This window comes from Ranitomeya variabilis, chromosome 5 (assembly GCF_051348905.1).
Source record: "Ranitomeya variabilis isolate aRanVar5 chromosome 5, aRanVar5.hap1, whole genome shotgun sequence".
NCBI lineage: Eukaryota > Metazoa > Chordata > Amphibia > Anura > Dendrobatidae > Ranitomeya > Ranitomeya variabilis.
In genome coordinates this window covers 454,148,967-454,175,521 of record NC_135236.1, presented here as the reverse complement: position 1 = coordinate 454,175,521, position 26,555 = coordinate 454,148,967, and the positions used below count along the sequence as shown (strand labels likewise).

At 44.5% G+C, this 26,555-nt stretch overlaps 1 protein-coding gene and 1 long non-coding RNA gene across 3 annotated transcripts in view; both read left to right on the top strand.

The window, feature by feature from the left end:
- Positions 1-21,471: 21,471 nt before the first annotated feature.
- Positions 21,472-24,472, top strand: LOC143773730 (uncharacterized). Its single transcript, XR_013215335.1, has 3 exons — positions 21,472-21,593; positions 24,057-24,192; positions 24,302-24,472. It is a non-coding gene; the product is annotated as an uncharacterized LOC143773730 (long non-coding RNA).
- A 1,022-nt stretch (positions 24,473-25,494) lies between these two features.
- The window catches only part of PLEKHG7 (pleckstrin homology and RhoGEF domain containing G7), a 70,379-nt gene continuing 69,318 nt past the window's right edge, over positions 25,495-26,555 (top strand). Inside the window, exon 1 of one of the 2 annotated variants that reach the window (XM_077265422.1) lies at positions 25,495-25,628. The gene's annotated coding sequence lies outside the window, so the exon portion shown is untranslated. Of the gene's footprint in view, positions 25,746-26,555 lie in introns of both variants that reach the window. The other variant, XM_077265421.1, reaches the window with a different exon arrangement.

The window sequence follows — 26,555 nt, the reverse complement described above, 5'->3', positions numbered from 1 at the left end:
GCGCTGTGAAGTGCCCCCAAGGGCTAGGGGTACTTGGTACCAGGTCCTTCGGTTCACAGGGGGAATGTCACGGTGGCTGACCCGGTCCGTGGCCTTTGGGACATCCGTGTTAAAGGGACAGGCCTTTAAAGGGATATGTTCTCGACGCCACCTGTGGTATTCGGTCACGGTGACCGAAGCTGCTAAGGCTTCCACTGGGGTGATGTTATGGCAGCTAGATGGTATACCTTCCCACAGGTGAAGTGTATCCCCAGGGCTTCCCAGAGTGTAGATGGTGGATTGTTGTGAAATTGGATTTTGGGCTCCCCCGGTGGCCACTGGTGGAATTGAACTGGTGTGCATCATCCCCTCTGTTCACCTGTTTCCATCAGGATGTGGGAGTCGCTATTTAACCTTGCTCCTCTGTCACTTCCATGCCGGTCAACATTGTAATCAGAAGCCTTTCTGTGCATGTTCCTGCTGCTAGACAACTCCCAGCTAAGTTGGACTTTAGTCCTCGTTTGTTTTTGCATTTTGTTCCAGTTCACAGCTGTAGTTTCGTTTCTGTGTCTGGAAAGCTCTTGTGATCTGAAATTGCCACTCTGATGTTATGAGTTAATACTAGAGTCTTAAAGTAATTTCAGGATGGTATTTTGATAGGGTTTTCAGCTGACCATGAAAGTGCCCTTTCTGTCTTCCTGCTATCTAGTAAGCGGACCTCAATTTTGCTAAACCTATTTTCATACTACGTTTGTCATTTCATCTAAAATCACCGCCAATATATGTGGGGGCCTCTGTCTGCCTATCGGGGAAATTTCTCTAGAGGTGAGCCAGGACTATATTTTCCTCTGCCAGGATTAGTTAGTCCTCCGGCCGGCGCTGGGCGTCTAGGGATAAAAAACGTAGGCAACGCTACCCGGCTACTGTTAGTTGTGCGGCAGGTTTAGTTCATGGTCAGTTTAGTTTCCATCCTTCCAAGAGCTAGTACTTATGTTTGCTGGGCTATGTTCTCTTGCCATTGAGAACCATAACAGTTTGACCGGACTAAAAGGGTTAAATTAATTGACAGAGAAAGGAGAGAAAAGAGAAGTCTGCTGAAGATTTTTTTTTTTTTCCCTTCCCTTCAGTTCTGAGTGTGCTTGTAATTGAATTTCTTGCAAGTCTGCCTATATTGCAGCCTTTCTCTCTCTCTCTCTCCTTCTAATCCTGGAATGGCTCTGTGTTCACCTGTTTAAAATGGATATTCAGAGTTTAGCTGCAGGTTTGAATAATCTCACCACGAAAGTTCAAAATTTACAAGATTTTGTTGTTCATGTTCCTATATCTGAACCTAGAATTCCTTTGCCTGAATTTTTCTCGGGGAATAGATCTTGCTTTCAAAATTTCAAAAATAATTGCAAGTTGTTTTTGTCCCTGAAATCTCGCTCTGCTGGAGATCCTGCTCAGCAGGTCAGGATTGTGATTTCCTTGCTCCGGGGCGACCCTCAGGATTGGGCTTTTGCATTGGCTCCAGGGGATCCTGCGTTGCTCAATGTGGATGCGTTTTTTCTGGCCTTGGGGTTGCTTTATGAGGAACCTCAGTTAGAGCTTCAGGCGGAAAAGGCCTTGATGTCCCTATCTCAGGGGCAAGACGAAGCTGAAATATACTGCCAGAAATTCCGTAAATGGGCTGTGCTTACTCAGTGGAATGAGTGCGCCCTGGCGGCGAATTTCAGAGAGGGTCTCTCTGATGCTATTAAGGATGTTATGGTGGGGTTCCCTGTGCCTGCGGGTCTGAATGAGTCCATGACAATGGCTATCCAGATCGATAGGCGTCTGCGGGAGCGCAAACCTGTGCACCATTTGGCGGTGTCTACTGAGAAGACGCCAGAGAATATGCAATGTGATAGAATTCTGTCCAGAAGTGAACGGCAGAATTTAAGACGAAAAAATGGGTTGTGCTTCTATTGCGGTGATTCAACTCATGTTATATCAGCATGCTCTAAGCGTACTAAGAAGCTTGATAAGTCTGTTTCAATTGGCACTTTACAGTCTAAGTTTATTCTATCTGTGACCCTGATTTGTTCTTTATCATCTATTACCGCGGATGCCTATGTCGACTCTGGCGCCGCTTTGAGTCTTATGGATTGGTCCTTTGCCAAACGCTGTGGGTATGATTTGGAGCCTCTTGAAACTCCTATACCCCTGAAGGGGATTGACTCCACCCCATTGGCTAGTAATAAACCACAATACTGGACACAAGTAACTATGCGGATTAATCCGGATCATCAGGAGATTATTCGCTTTCTTGTGCTGTATAACCTACATGATGTGTTGGTGCTTGGATTGCCATGGCTGCAATCTCATAACCCAGTCCTTGACTGGAAAGCTATGTCTGTGTTAAGCTGGGGATGTAAGGGGACGCATGGGGACGTACCTGTGGTTTCCATTTCATCATCTATTCCCTCTGAGATTCCTGAATTCTTGACTGAATATCGTGACGTTTTTGAAGAACCTAAGCTTGGTTCATTACCTCCGCACCGGGAGTGCGATTGTGCCATAGATTTGATTCCGGGTAGTAAATACCCTAAGGGTCGTTTATTTAATCTGTCTGTGCCTGAACATGCTGCTATGCGAGAATATATAAAGGAGTCCTTGGAAAAGGGACATATTCGTCCTTCGTCATCTCCCTTAGGAGCCGGTTTTTTCTTTGTGGCTAAGAAAGATGGCTCTTTGAGACCGTGTATTGATTATCGGCTTTTGAATAAAATCACGGTTAAATATCAATATCCGTTGCCACTGCTGACTGATTTGTTTGCTCGCATAAAGGGGGCCAAGTGGTTCTCTAAGATAGATCTCCGTGGGGCGTATAATTTGGTGCGAATTAAGCAGGGGGATGAGTGGAAGACCGCATTTAATACGCCCGAGGGCCACTTTGAGTATTTGGTGATGCCTTTTGGTCTTTCAAATGCCCCTTCAGTCTTTCAGTCCTTTATGCATGACATTTTCCGTGATTATTTGGATAAATTTATGATTGTGTATCTGGATGATATTTTGATTTTTTCGGATGACTGGGACTCTCATGTCCAGCAGGTCAGGAGGGTTTTTCAGGTTTTGCGGTCTAATTCCTTGTGTGTGAAGGGTTCTAAGTGCGTTTTTGGGGTTCAAAAGATTTCCTTTTTGGGATATATTTTTTCCCCCTCTTCCATCGAGATGGATCCTGTCAAGGTTCAGGCTATTTGTGATTGGACGCAACCCTCTTCTCTTAAGAGTCTTCAGAAATTTTTGGGCTTTGCTAACTTTTATCGTCGATTTATTGCTGGTTTTTCTGATGTTGTTAAACCATTGACTGATTTGACTAAGAAGGGTGCTGATGTTGCTGATTGGTCCCCTGCTGCTGTGGAGGCCTTTCGGGAGCTTAAGCGCCGCTTTTCTTCCGCCCCTGTGTTGCGTCAGCCTGATGTTGCTCTTCCTTTTCAGGTTGAGGTCGACGCTTCTGAAATCGGAGCTGGGGCAGTTTTGTCGCAGAGAAGTTCCGATTGTTCCGTGATGAGACCTTGTGCCTTTTTCTCGCGTAAATTTTTGCCCGCCGAGCGGAATTATGATGTTGGGAATCGGGAGCTTTTGGCCATGAAGTGGGCTTTTGAGGAGTGGCGTCATTGGCTTGAGGGGGCTAGACATCAGGTGGTGGTATTGACTGACCACAAAAATCTAATTTATCTTGAGTCCGCCAGACGCCTGAATCCTAGACAGGCGCGCTGGTCGTTGTTTTTCTCTCGGTTTAATTTTGTGGTGTCCTACCTGCCGGGTTCTAAGAATGTTAAGGCGGATGCCCTTTCTAGGAGTTTTGAGCCTGACTCCCCTGGTAACTCTGAACCTACAGGTATCCTTAAGGATGGAGTGATATTGTCTGCCGTTTCTCCAGACCTGCGGCGGGCCTTGCAGGAGTTTCAGGCGGATAGACCTGATCGTTGCCCACCTGGTAGACTGTTTGTTCCTGATGATTGGACCAGTAAAGTCATTTCTGAGGTTCATTCTTCTGCGTTGGCAGGTCATCCTGGAATCTTTGGTACCAGGGATTTGGTGGCAAGGTCCTTCTGGTGGCCTTCCCTGTCTCGAGATGTGCGAGGCTTTGTGCAGTCTTGTGACGTTTGTGCTCGGGCCAAGCCTTGTTGTTCTCGGGCTAGTGGATTGTTGTTGCCCTTGCCTATCCCGAAGAGGCCCTGGATGCACATCTCGATGGATTTTATTTCGGATCTTCCTGTTTCTCAGAAGATGTCTGTCATCTGGGTGGTGTGTGACCGTTTCTCTAAGATGGTCCATTTGGTTCCCCTGCCTAAGTTGCCTTCTTCTTCCGAGTTGGTTCCTCTGTTTTTTCAAAATGTGGTCCGTTTGCATGGTATTCCGGAGAATATCGTTTCTGACAGAGGAACCCAATTCGTGTCTAGATTTTGGCGAGCATTCTGTGCTAGGATGGGCATAGATTTGTCTTTCTCGTCTGCTTTCCATCCTCAGACTAATGGCCAGACCGAGCGGACGAATCAGACCTTGGAGACATATTTGAGGTGTTTTGTGTCTGCAGATCAGGATGATTGGGTTGCTTTTTTGCCTTTAGCGGAGTTTGCCCTCAATAATCGGGCCAGCTCTGCCACCTTGGTGTCTCCTTTTTTCTGTAATTCGGGGTTTCATCCTCGATTTTCTTCTGGTCAGGTGGAATCTTCGGATTGTCCTGGAGTGGATGCTGTGGTGGAGAGGTTGCATCAGATTTGGGGGCAGGTAGTGGACAATTTGAAGTTGTCCCAGGAGAAGACTCAGCTTTTTGCCAACCGCCGGCGTCGGGTTGGTCCTCGGCTTTGTGTTGGGGACTTGGTGTGGTTGTCTTCTCGTTTTGTCCCTATGAGGGTTTCTTCTCCTAAGTTTAAGCCTCGGTTCATCGGCCCGTACAGGATATTGGAGATTCTTAACCCTGTGTCCTTCCGTTTGGACCTCCCTGCATCTTTTTCTATTCATAATGTTTTTCATCGGTCATTGTTGCGCAGGTATGAGGTACCGGTTGTGCCTTCCGTTGAGCCTCCTGCTCCGGTGTTGGTTGAGGGCGAGTTGGAGTACGTTGTGGAAAAAATCTTGGACTCCCGTGTTTCCAGACGGAAACTCCAGTATCTGGTCAAATGGAAGGGATACGGTCAGGAGGATAATTCTTGGGTGACTGCCTCTGATGTTCATGCCTCCGATCTGGTCCGTGCCTTTCATAGGGCTCATCCTGATCGCCCTGGTGGTTCTGGTGAGGGTTCGGTGCCCCCTCCTTGAGGGGGGGGTACTGTTGTGAAATTGGATTTTGGGCTCCCCCGGTGGCCACTGGTGGAATTGAACTGGTGTGCATCATCCCCTCTGTTCACCTGTTTCCATCAGGATGTGGGAGTCGCTATTTAACCTTGCTCCTCTGTCACTTCCATGCCGGTCAACATTGTAATCAGAAGCCTTTCTGTGCATGTTCCTGCTGCTAGACAACTCCCAGCTAAGTTGGACTTTAGTCCTCGTTTGTTTTTGCATTTTGTTCCAGTTCACAGCTGTAGTTTCGTTTCTGTGTCTGGAAAGCTCTTGTGATCTGAAATTGCCACTCTGATGTTATGAGTTAATACTAGAGTCTTAAAGTAATTTCAGGATGGTATTTTGATAGGGTTTTCAGCTGACCATGAAAGTGCCCTTTCTGTCTTCCTGCTATCTAGTAAGCGGACCTCAATTTTGCTAAACCTATTTTCATACTACGTTTGTCATTTCATCTAAAATCACCGCCAATATATGTGGGGGCCTCTGTCTGCCTATCGGGGAAATTTCTCTAGAGGTGAGCCAGGACTATATTTTCCTCTGCCAGGATTAGTTAGTCCTCCGGCCGGCGCTGGGCGTCTAGGGATAAAAAACGTAGGCAACGCTACCCGGCTACTGTTAGTTGTGCGTCAGGTTTAGTTCATGGTCAGTTTAGTTTCCATCCTTCCAAGAGCTAGTACTTATGTTTGCTGGGCTATGTTCTCTTGCCATTGAGAACCATAACAGTGGATGGTGAGAGGTGCAGTAAAGAACGAGGACACAAGGTTGCAGTCTCTTTACCTTTTTTACTGAAGGCTTCAGCAACCACAGTCCAGGGTACCAGACCACGGGGCAGGCAGAGTCCGGACGGTTTGGAGGCAAATCCAGAGTCCCCTTATCCAAATAGAAATCAGTAGCCTTCCTCTAGCGCCGTGTCTTGTAGTACCTTACTGCTAAGCTTCTCATAAGGTCCTCATAACTGTTGAAGATGTTACAGATGTTGTGTCTCTCTCTGTCCCCCAGATGGATAGGACAAACCCGTATGACCGGTGGCTTGAGGCTTTTTACAGGGACTCTCTAAGCGGTGCCACCTTGCCTCCTGGGTATAAGGGCGGATCAGTAACGTGAAATTAGCTGTCCTGCCGGTCTCTGGAGCAAGGCATAAAGGACTGTTGCTCCCTCGGTGTTCCGGCTACCGGGATCTTGCGCCTCAGAAGGAGGCAGCCTGCGTCGGGCAGAACTCCTCTGATAACCACTCATTTGCTACGACTTCTTCACCCTCTCTACAATACAGTTCTCTTTCAATGTCTCTTTCTGGAAGCTGCCGCACTCAGGGCAGGCGCAGCTCCATGTCCCTCTGTCTCGGCCTATGACAGGATCCCACCCCTGTCAGGGACCAAATACCTGAGCGAAGCTCAGCCAGCAACTGCCTAACTTCCTCCCCAGGTCACCAGTTTTACCTAAGTGTGAAGAGTGCCCTAATAAATAGGAGCATAGCTCCCCCTGGTGGCATGGAATGCGAAATGTGTCGTATGTTTGTGATACCTGGATTCAGTTGTCTTTCTTCGCCTCCAAACGTAACATCACTCCCCCCTAGAGGAGAATGATATTACTGCAACGACCAGGACCCTGGAGTGCTGCACACTGTATAATAGTCGCTTGCTGCCTATGGCTTTTTCAAGGTCCTCTCTCACTCTCTCTCCTGGGAAAGTACCTGCATGGTAGGCAACTCGATCCGTTTTATAGGGTTCTCTATTCACGGTGACTTCGGTCTATGTATGTTGCTGTACCTCAGGGAATAGATGTGGGCCAGTTACTTTCAATTACCTGCCCTCTGGTTTCTGCTGAGGGGCATACAGTCCCACACAGCCTCGGACTCCCGGTGTCTGGTTCCTGTGCGTCAGCGTGGAGGGAGCCCAGTCGCAGCTCTCCTCCAGCTCCTTACCTCTCCTATGCTCCTTCACTATCTCACACAATCTCCAGACTGAACTAACTGACTCCTCCTCCAAGCCAGAATATATATATCTAGGGAAGCTCCCCTGAAATTGGGTCTAGAGCTCCCCCTTCTGGGTTGGAGTCAAAAAATGTTCCATGTACAGGTTGCCTGTCATAAGGATCCTCCTCATTTCCAGGCATGGCATCACCCTTCCCGAGAGAAAGGCAGTACCACTGTGGTACCCGAACTCCTGGGGTGCCACATATAGCCAGTCAAGAATGGTCACAGAGTTGTTCTGAAGCCACTCCTTTGTTATATTAGCTATGTTGTTAGGGTCATTGTCTTGTTGGAAGGTGAATCTTCGGCCAAGTCTGAGGTCCAGAGCACTATGGAAGAGGTTTCCATCCAGGATATCTCTGTACTTAGCTGCATTCATGTTTCCTTCAATGACAACCAGTCGTCCTGTCCCTGCAGCTTAAAAATACCCCCATGGCATGATGCTGCCACCACCATGTTTCTCTGTTGGGATTTTATTGGGCAGGTGATGAGCAGTGCCTGGTTTTCTCCACACATACCACTTAGAATTATAACCAAGGTCTATCTTCATCTCATCAGACCAGAGAATCTTATTTCTCATAGTCTGAGAGTCTTTCATGTGTTTTTAGCAAACTCTATTCAGACTTTCATATGTCTTGCACTGAGGGAGGCTTCCATCGTGCCACTCTGCCATAAAGGCTTGACTGGTGGAGGGCTGCAGTGATAGTTGACTTTCTGAAGCTCAGCCACAGTGATATTGGGGTTCTTCTTTACCTTTCTCACCAAGGCTCTTCTCCCATGATTGCTCAGTTCGGCTGGATGGCCAGGTCTAGGAAGACTTCTGGTAGTCCCAAATTTCTTCCATTTAAGGATTATGGAGGCCACTGTGCTCTTTGGAACTTTGAGTACTGCAGAAATTGTATTGTTACCTTGGTCAGATCTGTGCCCTTCCAACAATTCTGTCTCTGAGCTCCTTGGCCAGTTCCTTTGACCTCATGATTCTCATTTAGTCTGACATGCACTGTGAGCTGTGAAGTATTATATAGACAGGTGTGTGCCTTTCCAAATCAAGTCCTATCAGTTTAATTAAACACAGCTGGACGCTAATGAAGGAGTAGAACCATCTCAAGGAGGATCACAGGGAAATTAACAGCATGTGACTTAAATATTAGTGTTTGAGCAAAGGGTCTGAATACTTATGACCGTGTGATATTTCAGTTTTTCTTTTTTATTAAATTTGAAAAAATTTCTACATTTCTGCTTCTTTTCAGTCAAGATGGAGTGCAAAGTATACACTAGTGTGAAAAAATGAACTTTTTTGAATTTACCAAATGGCCGCAATAAAACAAAGAGTGAAAAATTTAAAGGAGTCTGAATACTTTCCTTACCCACTGTATATACAGTATACATAATATAATACAGTTTCTCAGTACTGGTGTTTGCAATTAGTGCTTGACTGGTGCAATATATCATAAATAAAAGTATTATTAGAATAGCTCACTTCCATAGACCAATACATATGAAGCACTATGTAGAAGTACTGTGCAAAAGTTTTTGGCAGGTCTAGAAAAAAATGCTGCAAAGTTAGAATGCTTTAAAAAAAATAGAAGTATTAATGGTTTATTTTTCCAGTTAGCAAAATGCAAAATGAGTGAGAAAAAGAGAAATCTAAATTAAATAAATATTTGAATTCAAAATGGCAGCAAAACATTATTTCTTCTAGGTACACTTGCACACCGTTTTTGACAGAACTTGGCAGGGCGGTTGTTCAAATCTTGGGACCTCATAGCAAAAATCTGAATCCTAAGTCTAATTTCCCCCCTCCCCCCAAAAAATAATAATTTGGCAGTTCACATAAGGGCATAACCCTTGCAGCCCTTACAAAGTAATTATGATGGTACTGAAGCCCCTTAGTGTTCCCACACACTAAGATACCCCTTTCCTGGCTCCCAAAAACTATGATGACAACAAGTGTGCCCCCAAACACAGTAAGATACCTCCACTAAGAATTCCTCCACGCACACAGTATGATGACCCTACAGTACCTCTCACAAAGTATGATATCCCACACGGTGACCCCAATACAGCATGATGATCTCCATGGTCCCCCACACACAGTATCATGGCACTGACACAACCCTCTACACGATATGATGGCCCCATATAGCTTTCCATACAGCATGATGGCCTTCCATGAGCGGCACACAACCCTTCACAAGGTATAATAGCCTGCACAGATTATAATGGTACCCAACGGCCCTCTAAACAGTATAATGGCCCCCCACATAGCCTTCCAGAAACTATAATTGTCCCCCATACAACCCTCCACACAGTATAATGGTACCTGCACAACCTTCCAAACAGTATAATCGACACCACACAACCCTGCACACAGTATAATTGGACCCCACACACAGCTCTCCAATCATTATAGTTGGCCACCACACAGCTCTCCAAACAGTATAATTGCCACCGCATTGCCCTCTACACAAAAAAATGGCCTCTAAACAGTATCATTGCCCCTCTACACAGGCCTCTAAACAGTATAACTGCCCCATATAGCCCTCCAAATAGTATGATAGCCCCCATATAGCCCTGAAAATAATATGATGGCCCCCCATAGCACTCCAAATAGTTTGATGGCCTCCACTAGGCATTTCAAACAGTATGATGTCCCTTAAATAGCCCTCCAAATAGTATGATGGCTTTCGTATAGCACTCAAAATAGTATTATGGCCTCCACATTGTCAAGTAAATAGCATGATTGCCCACCGAAGTAGCATGATGGCCTCAATACAGCACAGCACTCCATAGCACTCTGAATAGTATGATGGCCTTTAGTTAGTACATCAAATAGTATGATGCCACCCCACATAGCCGTACAAATAGTCTGATGGCCCCCCAAGTATCACAATGGTTTCCCCATAACACTCCAAACAGTATGATGACCCACAAATAATCCTACAAACAGTATTAGTTCCCACAAATAGCCCTCCAAATAGTACGAGAGCCCCACAAACAGTCTTCTAAATAGTATGATGGCCCCACAAATAGCATGATGGCTAAACATAATGACCACCATATAGTGCTCCAAATAATATGATGGTCACCCAAGTAGCAAGATGGACTCCCCATAACTCTCCAAATAGTATGATGGCCCACAAATAATCATAGAAATAGTATGATGGCCCCACAAATAATCCTAAGAATAGTATGATGGCGCCACAAATAGTCCTCCAAATAGCATAATGGCTTCCTTAGAAACATAAAAGCCACCATATATTACCCCAAATAGTATGATGCCCCCACAAATAGTATTATGGCCCTCATAAAGCACTCATTGATTTAAAAATATTACTGATCCCTTCCTATTCCCCTGCTGCTTCGTTCTCTGCAGCGTCTCCTTTGTACTGCTCGGCACATCGATCGCTCTGAGAAACAGGTGCACAGGGAGAATGATGGAAGTTGTGGATACAGCTGAAAGTCAGGAAGGGGGGCCTGGTGCCAGTGCTGGCACCAGGCCCCGAGACACGTCCCCATAGCGGCCCAGTGGTCTACCACTGTCTGCTAACCACAGATCTTCTGTGGCTGTAAGATCGCACAAATCCTTCTGTCTCTTCATGTAATCCCATACAAAGAGGGTCATTGTCATGTAGTAGAATAAATTTGGAGCCAATCAGATGCCTCCCTGATGGTATTGTACGATCAATAAGCATCTGTGTGTATTTCTTACCATTTAGGACACCAAGAAATGGCCAATGTTGAGATCCGTAAATGCAGTTGTCAGTGAAGGAAACTTAGGCTACTTTCACACTAGCGTTAACTGCATTACGTCGCAAAGTGTCTTTTTTCAGAAAAAACGCATCCTGCAAAAGTGTTTGCAGGATGCGTTTTTCCCCCATAGACTTGTATTGGCGACGTATTGCGACGGATTGGCATACGTCGTGTCGGTCGTACGACGTATGCGTAGAAATTTGGCGACACGTCGTCGGCAAAAAACGTTGATTGTAACGTTTTTTGTCTCCGCCTAAAAAACGTGTTGCGACGCATCCTTCGGCATGCGTCGTTGGCTACAATGGAAGCCTATGAGCAACGGATGCGTCGGGACACGTCGTACGACGCAATGCAGCACTGCAATACGTTTTTTTACACTGAGCATGCTCAGAAGAAGGATTTTGTTGCCAATTGGCCAGACACCCCCAAATCTATATAAACCTGGCCTGGGCCTTCAACCCCACATATTCCAGCAAGACCCAGAGAGGAGAAGACTGCCAGCAAGACCCCAGCCAGCCACAACACCCCAGCCAGCCACAGGAGCCAGCCACAGGAGCCAGCCACAGGAGCCAGCCACAGGAGCCATTCACAGGAGCCAGCCACAAGACTCCAGCAACCCAGCCACAAGACTCCAGCAAGCCTGCCACAAGACTCCAGCCACCATAGAGCCAGTGTGAGTATTGCAATTTTTGTGTGCATCTGTGTGCCTGTGCATTTGTGTGTGTATGAGGTACTGACTACAGCAAGAGCTTAAAACCTGGGAGAACCAGAGGCCTGCCATCGTCCTGCACCAGCCAGTGCCATGCTAGAGTCCAGATCCACCCTGATGCCAGCCACTGTGAAGACATGCAGCTCCAGCCAGAGGATTGTCAGCCTTTATTACGTGTGTGTGTGTGTATGTGTGTGCGTATGCGTCTTCTGATTGGGTTCACCTTTCTGCCTTTGTTGTACATATGTGTATTTTCATAAAGCTTATGTGCTTGTGTGTGTGTGTGTGTGTGTGTGTGTGTGTGTGTGTGTGTATTTTTGTATGGCTGTGTGCTTTTGTAAGTATGTCTTCATGTGCCTGCACCTTATTATGCCTTCGCCAATCTTATGCCTGTTCATGTGGGAGGGTATGTGTCCACGTTCAGGATTTCATCAGCATTTGGTCAGGATTTTTCATCAGTATTTGTGTGGGTGATAAATGCAGAAGTGGTGCATATGTTTATACTTTTCCTCTAATTGTTACACTCCTGGTTTTGGATTACAAATACTGATGGAAAATCCTGACCAAATCCTGATGCAATCCTGAACGTGGACACATACCAGGCATGTTTGTGCGCATCATGTTGATTGCATGTGCATTTGTCCATGCCTAATTGGTTAATTGCCTTTTTCTGATGGATTTACTAAGTATAGTGGTCTGTGCAGCCTGTGGTTTAAATGTGTGTATTTTTTTTTTCTTTTCTTTTTTTTTTTTTTTTTTAAATCTGATGTATTTTTGCAAAGTCTAGTCTGCAGCTTGTGGTTTGAATGTGTGAGTGTTTTTTTTTTTTCTATTTCATTTGCAGTTGATGTACCGTACTTGTATTTAAAATAAAGAGCATTTCAGCTCCCAATTATGATGTGAAGAAAAAAAAAAAAAAGGATAATAAAGTGTTTGTTAAAAAAAATGTCCATAGTATCATTTCAGAAAGGTAAATTTAAAACTGGTGTATGTACCAATGGTTACACATGCAATAAAGAGTTGGTTGACATCTCATTTTTTAATAAAGGTTATACTGTAAAGGTTTTTTGGGGGAGGTGATTTTTGAAAATAAAATGTGGTAAATATATTTTTACATGGTGGGTTCACATTTTTAAAAATATTTTTTGGGACATGGAAATGAATGGTATAACGTGCACCTGTTTTTGGGTTTTGGTATTCACCTTTAATGAACATTTCTCACATCAATTCAGCAGGGTGTTTATCTTAAACATTACCTAGTTCAGGGGGTGGTCTAACTATAAATCCATTATACATATTACAGATACACCAGGGACCAGGACCACATCCGCCGCCTCTAGTCCCAACCAGGACCACAGCCACCGGTCATCCCACAGGACCACAGCCACCAATCTTTTAAAGTAAGTTTTGAAGACCCCAAATCTGCTACTTCAATGTGTAGAGCAGATTGCAAGTGTCTTTTAACTTACAGATACACCAGGACCACAGCCAAAGCAAGCCGCCGCCGCCTCTAGTCCCAACCAGGACCACAGCCGCAGCAAGCCGACGCCGCCGCCTCTAGTCCCAACCAGGACCACAGCCACCAATCTTTTAAAGTAAGTTTTGAAGACCCCAAATCTGCTACTTCAATGTGTAGAGCAGATTGCAAGTGTCTTTTAACTTACAGATACACCAGGACCACAGCTGCCGGCTTGCTAAAGCAACAATGTCCTTTGTGTATCGGTAAGTTAACACAAAAAATGTTTTTTTTTTTTAGTTTTTTTAAATTACATTTTTATGGATCACTACATGCATAAATTATGTTTCAACAGGAAGCTGAATTAGATGAGGAGCTGTCAGAAGGGGGCGAGATGGGTGGAGAGATGTGTTGTGAACTATACTTCTTTGCTCCCTCTTGTGGTCACTAGTGATTTGGCACTTGGATTGTCTTTTACCAGGTTGGTACTCACCTGCTTCATTAGGCCTGGGGTGTTGCTATTTAAACTTCCTGGATTCTCAGTCCAGTGCCTGGCATCGTTGTAATCAGTTCATTTCTGTTTGCTCCTGTCTTCAGGTCCTGGTTCTTTGCAAGATAAGCGAAGTCCTGCTTTCTTATTTTTGATCATTTGCATTGTTTATATTTTTGTCCAGCTTGTACAAAATGTGATTCCTGTTATCGCTGGAAGCTCTAGGGGGCTGATATTCTCCCCCCACACCGTTAGTCGGTTTGGGGGTTCTTGGATATTCAGCGTGGATATTTTGCAGGGTTTTTGCTGACCATATAAGTCATCTTACTATATTCTGCTATTAGTCAGTGGGCCTCTCTTTGCTAAAATCTAGTTCATTCTTACGTTTGTCTTTTCTTCTTACCTCACCGTTATTATTTGTTGGGGGCTTGTATTACTTTGGGGTCTTTTCTCTGGAGGCAAGAGAGGTCTTATTTTCCCTTATAGGGTTAGTTAGTTCTCCGGCTGGCGCGAGACGTCTAGGATCAACGTAGGCACGTTCCCCGGCTACTGTTAGTGTTTGTGCTAGGATCAGGTATATGGTCAGCCTAGTTACCACGTCCCTATGAGCTGGTATTTATGTTTGCAGACTTTGCTGTAATCTCTGAGATCCTTTGCCATTGGGATCATAACAGTATGCCAGGCCAATGAATAGTTAATGCATTGCAGAAGTGGGATTAAAAGAAAAGGAGTTCTGAGTTGTTTTTTTTTTTCTCTTCTTTCTTCCTTCCCCTTTTTCTCAGAGTGGCTGTAAGCTTTGCTGCAGACATGAATGTTCAGACCTTGATTACTAGTGTGGATCAGCTTGCTGTACGAGTGCAGAGCATTCAGGATTTTGTTGTTAGCAGTCCTATGTCTGAGCCTAAGATACCTATTCCTGAGCTGTTCTCTGGAGATCGATTTAAATTTAGGAATTTTAGGAATAATTGTAAATTGTTTCTATCTTTGAAACCTCGTTCGTCTGGAGATTCAGCTCAGCAAGTTAAAATTGTTATCTCCTTTTTGCGTGGCGACCCTCAGGATTGGGCTTTCTCGTTAGCGCCAGGAGATCCGGCATTGGCGGATGTTGATGCGTTTTTTCTGGCGCTCGGATTGCTTTATGAGGAGCCTAATCTTGAAATTCAGGCAGAAAAAGCTCTACTGGCTATCTCTCAGGGCCAGGATGAAGCTGAAGTGTATTGCCAAAAATTTCGGAAATGGTCCGTGCTTACTCAATGGAATGAATGTGCTCTGGCCGCAAATTTCAGAAATGGTCTTTCTGAAGCCATTAAGAATGGGATGGTGGGTTTCACAATTCTTACAAGTCTGAATGATTCTATGGCGCTGGCTATTCAGATTGATCGGCGTTTGCGGGAGCGCAAATCCGCTAATCCTCTGGCGGTGTTGTCTGAACAGACACCTGTTTCAATGCAATGTGATAGAAACCCCGATCCAGCAATGCAATGTGATAGAATCCTGACTAGAACCGAACGACAAGATCATAGACGACGGAATGGGCTGTGTTTTTACTGTGGTGATTCTACACATGTTATATCAGCATGCTCTAGACGCCTAACCAAGGTTGTCAGTCCTGTCTCCATTGGTAATTTGCAGCCTAAATTTATTTTGTCTGTGACTTTAATTTGTTCATTGTCTTCCTACCCTGTTATGGCGTTTGTGGATTCAGGTGCTGCCCTGAGTCTTATGGACTTGTCGTTTGCCAAGCGCTGTGGTTTTGTCCTGGAGCCTTTAAAAGTTTCTATTCCTCTCAGAGGAATTGATGCTATGCCACTGGCGGAAAATAAACCGCAGTATTGGACACAAGTGACCATGTGCATGACTCCTGAACATCGGGAGGTGATTCGTTTTCTTGTTCTGCATAAAATGAATGATTTGGTCGTGTTGGGTCTGCCATGGTTACAGACCCATAATCCTGTTTTGGATTGGAAGGCTATGTCGGTGTCGTGTTTGGGATTTGGTTTGGTTGTCTTCTCGGTATGTCCCTCTGAAGGTTTCCTCTCCTAAGTTTAAGCCTCGCTTTATTGGTCCTTATAAAATTTTGGAAGTTCTTAACCCGGTTTCTTTTCGTTTGGATCTTCCGGTGTCGTTTGCCATTCACAACGTGTTCCATAGGTCTTTGTTGCGGCGGTACGTTGTGCCTGTGGTTCCTGCTGTTGAGCCTCCTGCTCCGGTGTTGGTTGAGGGCGAGTTGGAGTACGTGGTAGAGAAGATCTTGGATTCTCGTCTCTCTAGACGGAGGCTTCAGTATTTGGTCAAATGGAAGGGCTATGGTCAGGAGGATAATTCCTGGGTGGCCGTCTCTGATGTTCATGCGGCCGATTTGGTTCGTGCCTTCCACGCTGCTCATCCTGGTCGCCCTGGTGGTCTTGGTGAGGGTTCGGTGACCCCTCCTTAATGGGGGGGTACTGTTGTGAACTATACTTCTTTGCTCCCTCTTGTGGTCACTAGTGATTTGGCACTTGGATTGTCTTTTACCAGGTTGGTACTCACCTGCTTCGTTAGGCCTGGGGTGTTGCTATTTAAACTTCCTGGATTCTCAGTCCAGTGCCTGGCATCGTTGTAATCAGTTCATTTCTGTTTGCTCCTGTCTTCAGGTCCTGGTTCTTTGCAAGATAAGCGAAGTCCTGCTTTCTTATTTTTGATCATTTGCATTGTTTATATTTTTGTCCAGCTTGTACAAAATGTGATTCCTGTTATCGCTGGAAGCTCTAGGGGGCTGATATTCTCCCCCCACACCGTTAGTCGGTTTGGGGGTTCTTGGATATTCAGCGTGGATATTTTGCAGGGTTTTTGCTGACCATATAAGTCATCTTACTATATTCTGCTATTAGTCAGTGGGCCTCTCTTTGCTAAAATCTAGTTCATTCTTACGTTTGTCTTTTCTTCTTACCTCACCGTTATTATTTGTTGGGGGCTTGTATTACTTTGGGGTCTTTTCTCTGGAGGCAAGAGAGGTCTTATTTTCCCTTATAGGGTTAGTTAGTTCTCCGGCTGGCGCGAGACGTCTAGGATCAACGTAGGCACGTTCCCCGGCTACTGTTAGTGTTTGTGCTAGGATCAGGTATATGGTCAGCCTAGTTACCACGTCCCTATGAGCTGGTATTTATGTTTGCAGACTTTGCTGTAATCTCTGAGATCCTTTGCCATTGGGATCATAACAGAGATGCAAGTGGAGGAGGAACCAAGTGTTAGTGGTGAAACAGTTGCTTCACACATCACACTGCACCATACACAAAACAGATTTTCATACATAACTAAACACCGAAAACATGCCTACATTACAGAGAATTTGTTTCCTTTATTTCAGTCTCCTGCTGCTGCTGCTGCTGCTGCTGCTGACCAGTCAGCAAATCGTAAAGGTTCTCCCAGAGTCGGCGAAATCGTCGCCGCGGTCGGCCATCAGTGAGTTGGTTTTTTTTTGGAGGGGGATTCTATTGGTACTTTAGTGTTTCAGTGTACTAATTTGTTTGTTTTTCTTCTTCTTTTTTTGCACAGGCTTCACAGCGTGCTCCCGCAGAGGAGTTCGATGATGACATAGACATCGACAGTCTCATCGAGGAGGTTCGCGAGCGGGAGCCGCTGTGGAACATGGCTGACCGCAGGCATGCCGATACCGGTGTCACCCGTCGGCTCTGGGACGAAGTGTGTCATAACATCTTTCCAAGGTGGGAGGACCTTCATCCACAGCAGCAGAGCAAACTATGTAAGTATTCACTTTTCAGTGATGTTTTGAGCTGACTGTAATGTATTGCATTTACCAATTTATTTTTTTTTTCTTTTTATTCTTGTCTTCACAGGTGGAAAGGTTAGGAAGCGGTGGCGGTCACTGAGGGATCGCTTTAAGAGGGAATTCAATGCGGAGATGCAGGCCCCGAGTGGCTCAGCAGGAAGAAAGAGGAGCAGATATAAATATGGCACGGCCCTCTCCTTCCTGAGGCGAACAATGCTGAGCAGAGTGTAAGTATTCTACAGCCCACTAATAACTATGTTAACCTGTCTACTTAGTTTGGTTTCAGTCAGGGCTTTTTCATATCAATATATTAATTTCTTTTGTTTTTTCTTTCACAGCACCTTCTCCAGCCACCGGGCGCCTGCATCTTCCTCTGCACCCTCTGGATCGATCCCTCCTGAGTCCGCCACTGAGGGCCACGTCGGTAGGCCCCACACCACTGACCCCTCCTCTGACCCCACTACTTCATCTGCCCCAAGCAGTGGAGCATTATTGCAGCCTTCATTGCTCGCATCTGATGCTGAACAGATAGCGTTCCCTTTACCCCACCCCTCTGATCCTGCCACCTCGAGACCACCATTAGGTTTGTGGCGGCAGCGACAGAGGGGTCAGGAAAGGAGCTATGCTCCTGAATTCTTACATCTGAATGCATCCTTCCAAAGCTCTTTCAAGATTTTGGGAGAGCAAGTGACTGCTGGTTTCAACATGGTGCAATCCCGCATCAGTGAAACAAGCCATGAAACCAGCAGTCGCTTGGATAGGCTGCATTCAGATGTAAGTCAGTCTCCGGCAAATCTTTTTTTTCAATCCATGCTCAGGAGCATGGAAAAGCTGTCTTTTGAGCAACAGATGCGGGTAATGAATACCTGCCATAATGCTCTACTGAACGCCCTTAACGAACCCCAATCTACCCACACATCCACTACAATTCCACCCCAGGCCCCACCCCAGGCCCCATTTCCACACCATGCCCCACCCCAGGCCCCATTTCCACACCATACCCCCCATTACCAAACCCAGCCCCAATACCCACACCAGCCCCATTACCAAACCCAGCCCCAATCCCCACACCAGCACCATTACCAAACCCAGCCACAAACCCCACACCAGCACCATTACCAAACCCAGCCACAAACCCCACACCAGCCCCAATACCCAACCCAGTCCCACTACCCAACCCAGTCCCACTACCCAACCCAGTCACAATACCCAACCCAGTCCCAACACCCAACCCAGTCCCCATACCCATCCCGGCCCCCAAACCAAATTTCTTCCCCAATGTTTTCTTCCTTGCCCAGCTTTTCTTCCCCAGTAAGTATTCCCCCTACCCCAACACCACCCCCCTCTGGTCAGCCTCCTGGTTTTACCCCCCTTCCACTGCACCCCAAACAAGTAGGGTTTCCCACCTATCGACGTGGTCCAACCTTCCAGCCCCTCCTCCCCTCGTATCTCCACCCCACAGTTTGAAGATTTGTAATGTAGTTATGTAAATGTTATTTAAAAAAAATTGCTAATTTTTCGGAAAAAAAAATTGAAAATAAAAAATATCTCTCCTTTTTTTGCAAAGAAATTAAAAAAAAATAAAATAAAGAGTTAAAATAAAATTCTGTCTGATTTAAATTCTAGTCTTTGTGTGTGTGTGCATTTATAAAGGTAATATGGCAACTAATAAAAAAGGTAAAATAAAAATATACACCAGATGTGTGAAAGGTATAACATATTGGTTTTACTAGCAAGAAAACCACGCTTTGGGACTGGGTTGGGTGTTGGGACTGGGTTGGGTATTGTGACTGGGTTGGGTAGTGGGACTGGGTTGGGTAGTGGGACTGGGCCTTTTTTTTTGTTTGGTTTTTTGGGAGAAACACATTTTTTACATAAACAAAACACATGGAAAACAGGTCACACAATCATGTCTTGCCATGGGATCCACCCGACAGGTGACACAAAATAATCCGCAAACTGGTCCCTCATCCTTGTAACAGAACCTGTGGAGCGAACCAAGCTGCCGCGGTAGTCCCACAAGGTTGTCTCCAACTCTTCGTCATCCAAGGAAACGGGCTCCTTTGAAAGGACAAAGTTGTGGAGCACCACACAGGCTTTAACAACCTTGTCTATAGTTGTGGTTTTCAGTTTGATTGCCGTCAGCAGCACTCGCCACTTCGCCGTCAATATACCGAAAGAACACTCTACTACTCTTCGTGCTCTAGTAAGCCGGTAATTAAATACCCGCTTGGTACGGGTTAAGTTCCGGCTACTATACGGTTTCAGTAGGTGCGGCGACAGTTGAAAGGCTTCATCACCTACACAAACATATTCCATGGCTGGTTCACTTGTTCCTGGCAGTGGTCTGGCTGACGGGAAATCGTAGGTCTCTCCATAAAGGTAACGACCCATTGGAGAGTTTTTAAAAACTTGCGAATCGTTGGACCGTCCATACGCTCCTATGTCCACGGCAAGGAACTTGCAGTTGGCGTCTGCAATAGCCATAAGGTCGATGGAGAAATACTTCTTGTAATTATAGTACTCCGATCCTGTTCCTGCCGGTTTCGCAATCCTTATATGTTTCCCGTCAACTGCACCCACACAATTTGGGAAATTGCAAATTTGCTGAAACTGTTCTGCACTTCTCAACCAGATTTACATGGATGGTTGGGGGATATACTCTGGCTGTAAACTGGTCCAAATAACCCGACATGTCTCCTTCACTATTCCAGAAATAGTGGAAATGCCCAGCCGGAATTGGTAATGGAGCGAAGTCATAGATTCACCCGTAGCTAGGAAGCTGGAAAAAAAAAAAAATGTTAGAAAAAATTGCACAGACCAAAAAGTTTCAATAAATGGCACTGTGAATTTTTTTTTAGGACGGGACACACAATAAAACCTGCATGAAACCGGTGTAAAAAAGCAGTGGAATGTCCGCAAAGAAAACCAAAATTACATGCTGCAGAAAATAGTGCGCAGTATGTCAGCGCAGTATTGTCTGCAGCCTGTAATCTAACATTAAAAATGACCAATGACAGAAAAAAAAGCAGTTGCATGTCAACAAACCCCCCCCCCAAAAAAAAAAAAAAAAAATGCAGAAAATGCAACGCAATATTTCAGCGCAGTATTTTCTGCAGTCTGTTATAGGACATTCAATATGAGCAATGACATTAAAAAAAAACAGTGGAATGGCCGCAAACAAAACAAAAATTACATGCTGCAGAAAATAGTGCGCAGTATGTCAGCGCAGTATTGTCTGTAGCATGTAATATAACATTCAATATCAGCAATGAAATAAAAAAAAGAGGCTTACCGCAGGGTCACCATCAGCCGCTCCGCCGGTGTGATGGCAAGCCTCATCCTTGTGTCCTGCCTTCGGATGACATCCTCCAGTTTTTGAAGCAAAAAGTCAAAATGTTCCATCCTCATCCGCACGTAATTGTAGAATTTGTGTGGATTGTGCTGCAACTCCAGGTACAGAGTGGACTGGACACCCCGGGTCATCCGTAGTTCATTAATCGGATGAATCCACAGTCGTCTCCGTCTCCATTGCTGCAGAAGCATCCTCCGTCTTTCCGCTGCCGCCTCCTTCTCCCGCACTATGATATCCAGGCGATTCGTCTCAAAGATAACGTCGGTAACCAAACTAGCAATCCTCACAAGAACACCTTCCATCGCTGCCACAAAACTAAAACCCTCAAAGATGGGCTGTAAAAACAGTAACTATATAGTTTTCCATATTTTCCAGTAGCCAATCAAATTTGGGAGCCTCCCATTTTAAAAACGGATCCGTCGTAAAAACGGATGCAACGTATGCAACGCATCCAGTATTTCGACGGAAACGTTTAGCGGATTTGCGACGGATCCGTCGAAATGCTGTATGCGTTGCATACGTTTTTCACTTTTTTGACGCATCCGTTTTTTCGGCAAAAAAGACAATTTGAGACGGTTTGCAGTTAACGCTAGTGTGAAAGTAGCCTTAGTGTAGCAGATTAAATAAACATCATATTTACTTATGTTTACTTCGTTTAGAGATCAGAAGATGTCCAGCAGTGCCATCAGCTCAGAACTAGCAGTCAGCAGCTGCACACATCTATTGTTTGAAGAAATCTGTCCAAAAGTGTTCCTCATTGAATGAAGAATTGTGACCTAACACCAAATGTTCAACATTGCAATAAGGTCAAGTGACTCATCTAGACATGAAAACATAGGAACTGTGTTTCAGTAAAATAGTAGCTAGTGCCAGGGCCGGACTGGCCATCTGGCAATTCTGGCAAATGCTAAAAGGGCCTGTCTGGTTGTGGGCTGCCTTGTCTGCAACATTGTTAGCAAAATTGGTGTTCTCAAGACACCCATACTGTTAAGAGTTGTGACGGAGCACAAAGTCGCTCACTCAGTCATTTAACCCACCAGGCCACTGGCATCATTAGAATCATTGGTCTTGTAATAAATCTTGCTTTCCTCTATTCATAGTAATATTAGTAATGTTTCCCATCTAGTACTTGGGGACGGAGACAGCATGGGCCTGTGTGATTTCAAATGCCAGGGCTGAATTTCAGCCCCAGTCCGTACCTGGCTAGTGCTCTGCAATGAGGAGTCAAAATGTGAAAAATTTGGCTGTATCAGAAGGTAGTTTGCAACCAAAGAGCTGTAGAGAAGTACAATAATGAGTGTCTACAGGCAACAGTGAAACATGGTGGAGATTCGTTGCCAGTTTGAGGCTCTATTTTAGCAAATGGAGTTGGAGAATTTGTCAGCATTGGGTCAGAGTTACAGGAACGATGATTTTCTCAAGCGAGAGAATTGGCTTGATTATGCTAGTGACACTTGGCTCAAACTGTGATCAGAGTTTGAGCTGAGAGTCAATTTACTGTGATCCAATCCTTGCATATGAAAGAATCATATCAGAGGTGCAGAGAAGATGGGGAACTCCATCTTCTCCATTGTCTGGGTACGGAGTGCAGCCTCATGTTTACACGCATCCAAAGACTTGAATGGGTGCACGTTCTCCGATTTACTGATAAATTGGCTTGAGAAAAAAATAGTAGATCTCCACTGCCCCATAGTATAACATTAGGCTCAGTGCTATCTGATAAAACATTGGATAGCACTCATCCAACTTATAAGTAGAGATGAGCGAACTTGTCAATTAAAGGACTTTTTTCTAGCTGTGTATTGATTTACAATATAACTATACAATTAGTAATGGATAGACGTCTTATAGACACCTCTCCATTACTAAGCCACGGGTTTGATGTCCCTAGACAATACAAAGATGACATCAACCCCAGAAATATGAACCTCACTTGCCACCACCACAGGGCAAGTGGAAAGAGCCGGACAAAGCACCTGAATTGGCACATCTAATAGATGCACCTTTTCTGGGGCGGCTGCTGGCTGTTATTTTTAGGCTGGGGAAACCAATATCCATGGTCCCTTGACAACCAGCTGTCAGTTTAAGCTTGGCTGGTTGTCAAATCGGGGGGGACCCCACACCGTTTTTTTTTTCTTGCTATTTAAATAGTTAAAAAATACCGCATGGGAACCCCTCTATTCTTGATAACCAGCCTTGATGAGGTTGACAGCTGAGGGATGCAGCCCGCAGCTGTCAGTATTGCCTGTCTGGTTATCAAAAATACAGGGGAACCCACGTCAAGTTTTTTTTATTATTTATTTTTAGCGCAACTGATGGGTCAATTTTCCTTGTGTCTGCCCCTAATTTTAGCTGTTTGGGCAGCTTTTTGGCTCCCATGAAGGTGCCCTCTATGCGTTTGATTTTGCCTCCCTTTGAAGTCAATGGGGTTTGGGTATGTTAGTTGAACCGTTCGGTGAACATGTTAGGCGAACATCGCAACATTTGCCAAACCGAACCTTGAAATGTTCGCTCATCTCTAGTTATGTGCTCGTGTGAGCAAGCCCTTAATGTTGTTCTCAAAGCTGAGAAATACCGGCAGATACTTATCCATCATGTAATACCATCAGGAAAGTGTCTAATTGGCTCCATATCTATGTAGCTATTGTCATTAAGAAATATCAGAATAAAGAAAGACAAGGAGTCCAGGAAGTGGTGATATGGTCCCACAGAGCCTTATTTGCAACCACCCAGTGTGTGGGATTCCATGAATAGACAGAAGGATAGGCGTAAGCCTACATCTATGGAAGATCTGTGCTTACTTCTCCAAGATGTTTGAAACAATCTTCTTGTCGAGTTCCTTCAAAAACTATACCTAGAACTGATGCTTTGATGCTGTTTTAAAGGCAAAGAATGGTCACATCACATATTGATCTGATTTAGACTTCTCTTTAATTCATTCACTTTGCATTTTGTTGATTGATAACAATATATTATTAACAGTCCAATGTTTGAAAGCCTTCTTACTTTTCAGCAGTTTTTCCACACCTGCCTGCAACTTTTGCACAATATACAAATATAAAGCATTGGAACTCCAAAAAAGCAATTTGTTCCTGCCTGGGTAGTTATTGTGAATTGGGTTTTAAACACAGTAGTCATACAGTTCTACATTATTTTGTCATATGTGATTTCATTTGGTGTTTATTAATGGAACTAAAACCCAACTAGTCTAAAAATTTGTCCTGGAGTAAAATTATAAGTCAATTGATGTTCATCTATTTTGCATACAGTGCCTTGAGCAACTACAAGTACAGTCATGGTCATAAAACAGAAGACTTCTTATGGAGCTGCTAACATCAAATGGGACAAAGGTAAGCCCTGTTTTAAAAGACTGACCAAAGAAAATAAAAACACTACTGAGGGAAGGTATGTAATTATTATCTCCTTTATGTTACAAGTGGAGTAAGTTTCCCAAAAATTTAGATGTAAAGTTAAATGGTTTAAATAAAAAAGTACAATTTTTTTATGTGTTCAGTGCCGCTCAGGTCCAGCTCTGCCACTCCGATGATGCCCCCCAGTCCTGCAATGATGATGATCTTGATACACACATATTAAAAATCATTCAAGAAAGCTCAGCAAAGAAGAAATACATTTTATATTAGATCCATTAATAGACCTTACCATTTGTGACGGCTGGCTAGAGTCGATGGCCAAAGTCTTAAAAGGTAATTATCATATAGGAAAATGGTCATATCATAGAAAATGCGTTGTGTTCCTGATCACTTGAGGTCTGGTTCCTGCAGTTCTCACCAATCAGCCAAAACTTTAAAGCAATGTGTTGACCTATTGGTCCCAGGACCCAATCTACCGTCGGGTGGCCTCACGTAGCATCTTCTATTACATGGATTTTTTTTAAAATAATGATTACTTTTTAAGTAAAATTTTCTATCCTGCACTAATCTCTCCCAAAACAAAGTTTCCTCGATTACTACTTTCTCTGAAAATTAATATCTACATTTTAAACACTGGCTCATTGGATAGCACTGCAGCCTTGCAGCGCTGGGGTCCTGGGTTCCCATCCCATCAGGGATAACATCTGCAAGGAGTTGTATGTTCTTCTCGTGTTTGCGTGGGTTTCCTCCAGGTTCTCCGGTTTCCTCCCACAAACCAAAGACATATTGATAGGGAATGTAGATTGTGAGCCCCATCGGGGACAGTGATGATAATGTCTGTAAAGTGCGGCAGAATAGGATAGCGCTATATAACACAAAACGCATAATAAATACTAAATAACCAAAAGTAAGTGCCACATGATATTATCTCTCACTTAAGGGTATTTGGACCATTTCCTCTCGTTTTCATACTGAGCACCACCCCTGTAAAATACAGAATTTTGCACTGTGGTCGAAATCTAAAGTGCCGGTCTTGCTACTTTTTTGTTTGAAGATACCAGCAAAGACTGGAAGAAAAATAATCTATTTCTGTCATGGAATAAACAGCTCAGCTCTCCAGGCTAAGGGTGGGGATGGCCAAGAGAAGACTGCTGCTGTAAAATAGGACACATCCTGTCAGTCACTGTATAGTTGATGAACCTGTTCCCTGACATAAATGCTAGGAATAGGAAGAAATCTAGAAACACTTCGATTTTTTGGAGAAAAAAACATGAGAAAATGATATGAATGGGTTCAGCCAAAAATGAGTGATCAGCAGGAGCGTAGACATTGCACTGTCACGGAGGAGGAGGCTTTCCCACAGTTACAGGAATGCTCAGCAACAGCCGGGGTGTGTGTCTGCTGCTCACTGACTGACACACGGAGTCTCTAGAGAAGTGAAGGACAAGCGGCAACCTGCGACGTGAAAAGGTGAGAGTCTTCAAAGCGTAAATCCAACAAGCGCCATTAGGGTGGAATGAAGTTGGAGGTGTGAGGTTTGGTGCATCTGAACACAAAGCCAGAAGTGGATCCAACATAAGGAAAAGCGTAAGTCCTTCTCTAATATTTCCATATTACTTTAGTATCTACCTATGGTTAAAACACTGCTCCAAAAACTGCCCCAAATAGTGAATGTGTGATCCAGCTTTAGGGTTGGGGCTTATTCTAAAGTTCTCACTGACTGAGGAGGAAGATTTGTCAAATACAATGGAATATTCAGATGTATTTTTAAGAAATGTGTAAACGTCACTTTTCGCCTCTTTTACGCAATAGTTTTGGTGATGATTTGCGCCATATTCATACATCACATGTGTATTCTGTCCGCTACAAACACGGCAGCGACTAATGCCTTCCACTTGTGTTAGAACAGCTGACACTTCATTCTCCAAAGCCTCCGTCACGACCTGCAAAGTAAATATAAAGGGTGTATTCCGCTGTGACAGGCACATTGCACGGAAGTGCTCACACATACCTTCCATGCTTAGGAGAATAATTGTTTGATAACTTGTTAGTTACACGTGTTTTGTAATTGCAATGTCCCATGTCCTGTATCCGAGTTATATAAAGTGTTTAGCTCAAGTGCCCATATACCTGTGCTTCGCTTTGGTGATCATGTCAGTTAATTGAACCCCCTAGTTGATCTTAGGACCCCATTGTGATCATCTTCATCTGATTGTGTCTAGCATCTATTGTAAGGCTCCATTCACACACCCTCTTTCTCATCCGTGGGCTTTCTGTTTTTAAGACAGTGAGTACACTGTCCCGTAGTCCCCAATTCATCATATAGTTTTTGCCAGAAACATTACCAAATTTTTGCACAACTTTTAGTTGATCAAAAATGTTGCCACTTTTGGCGTT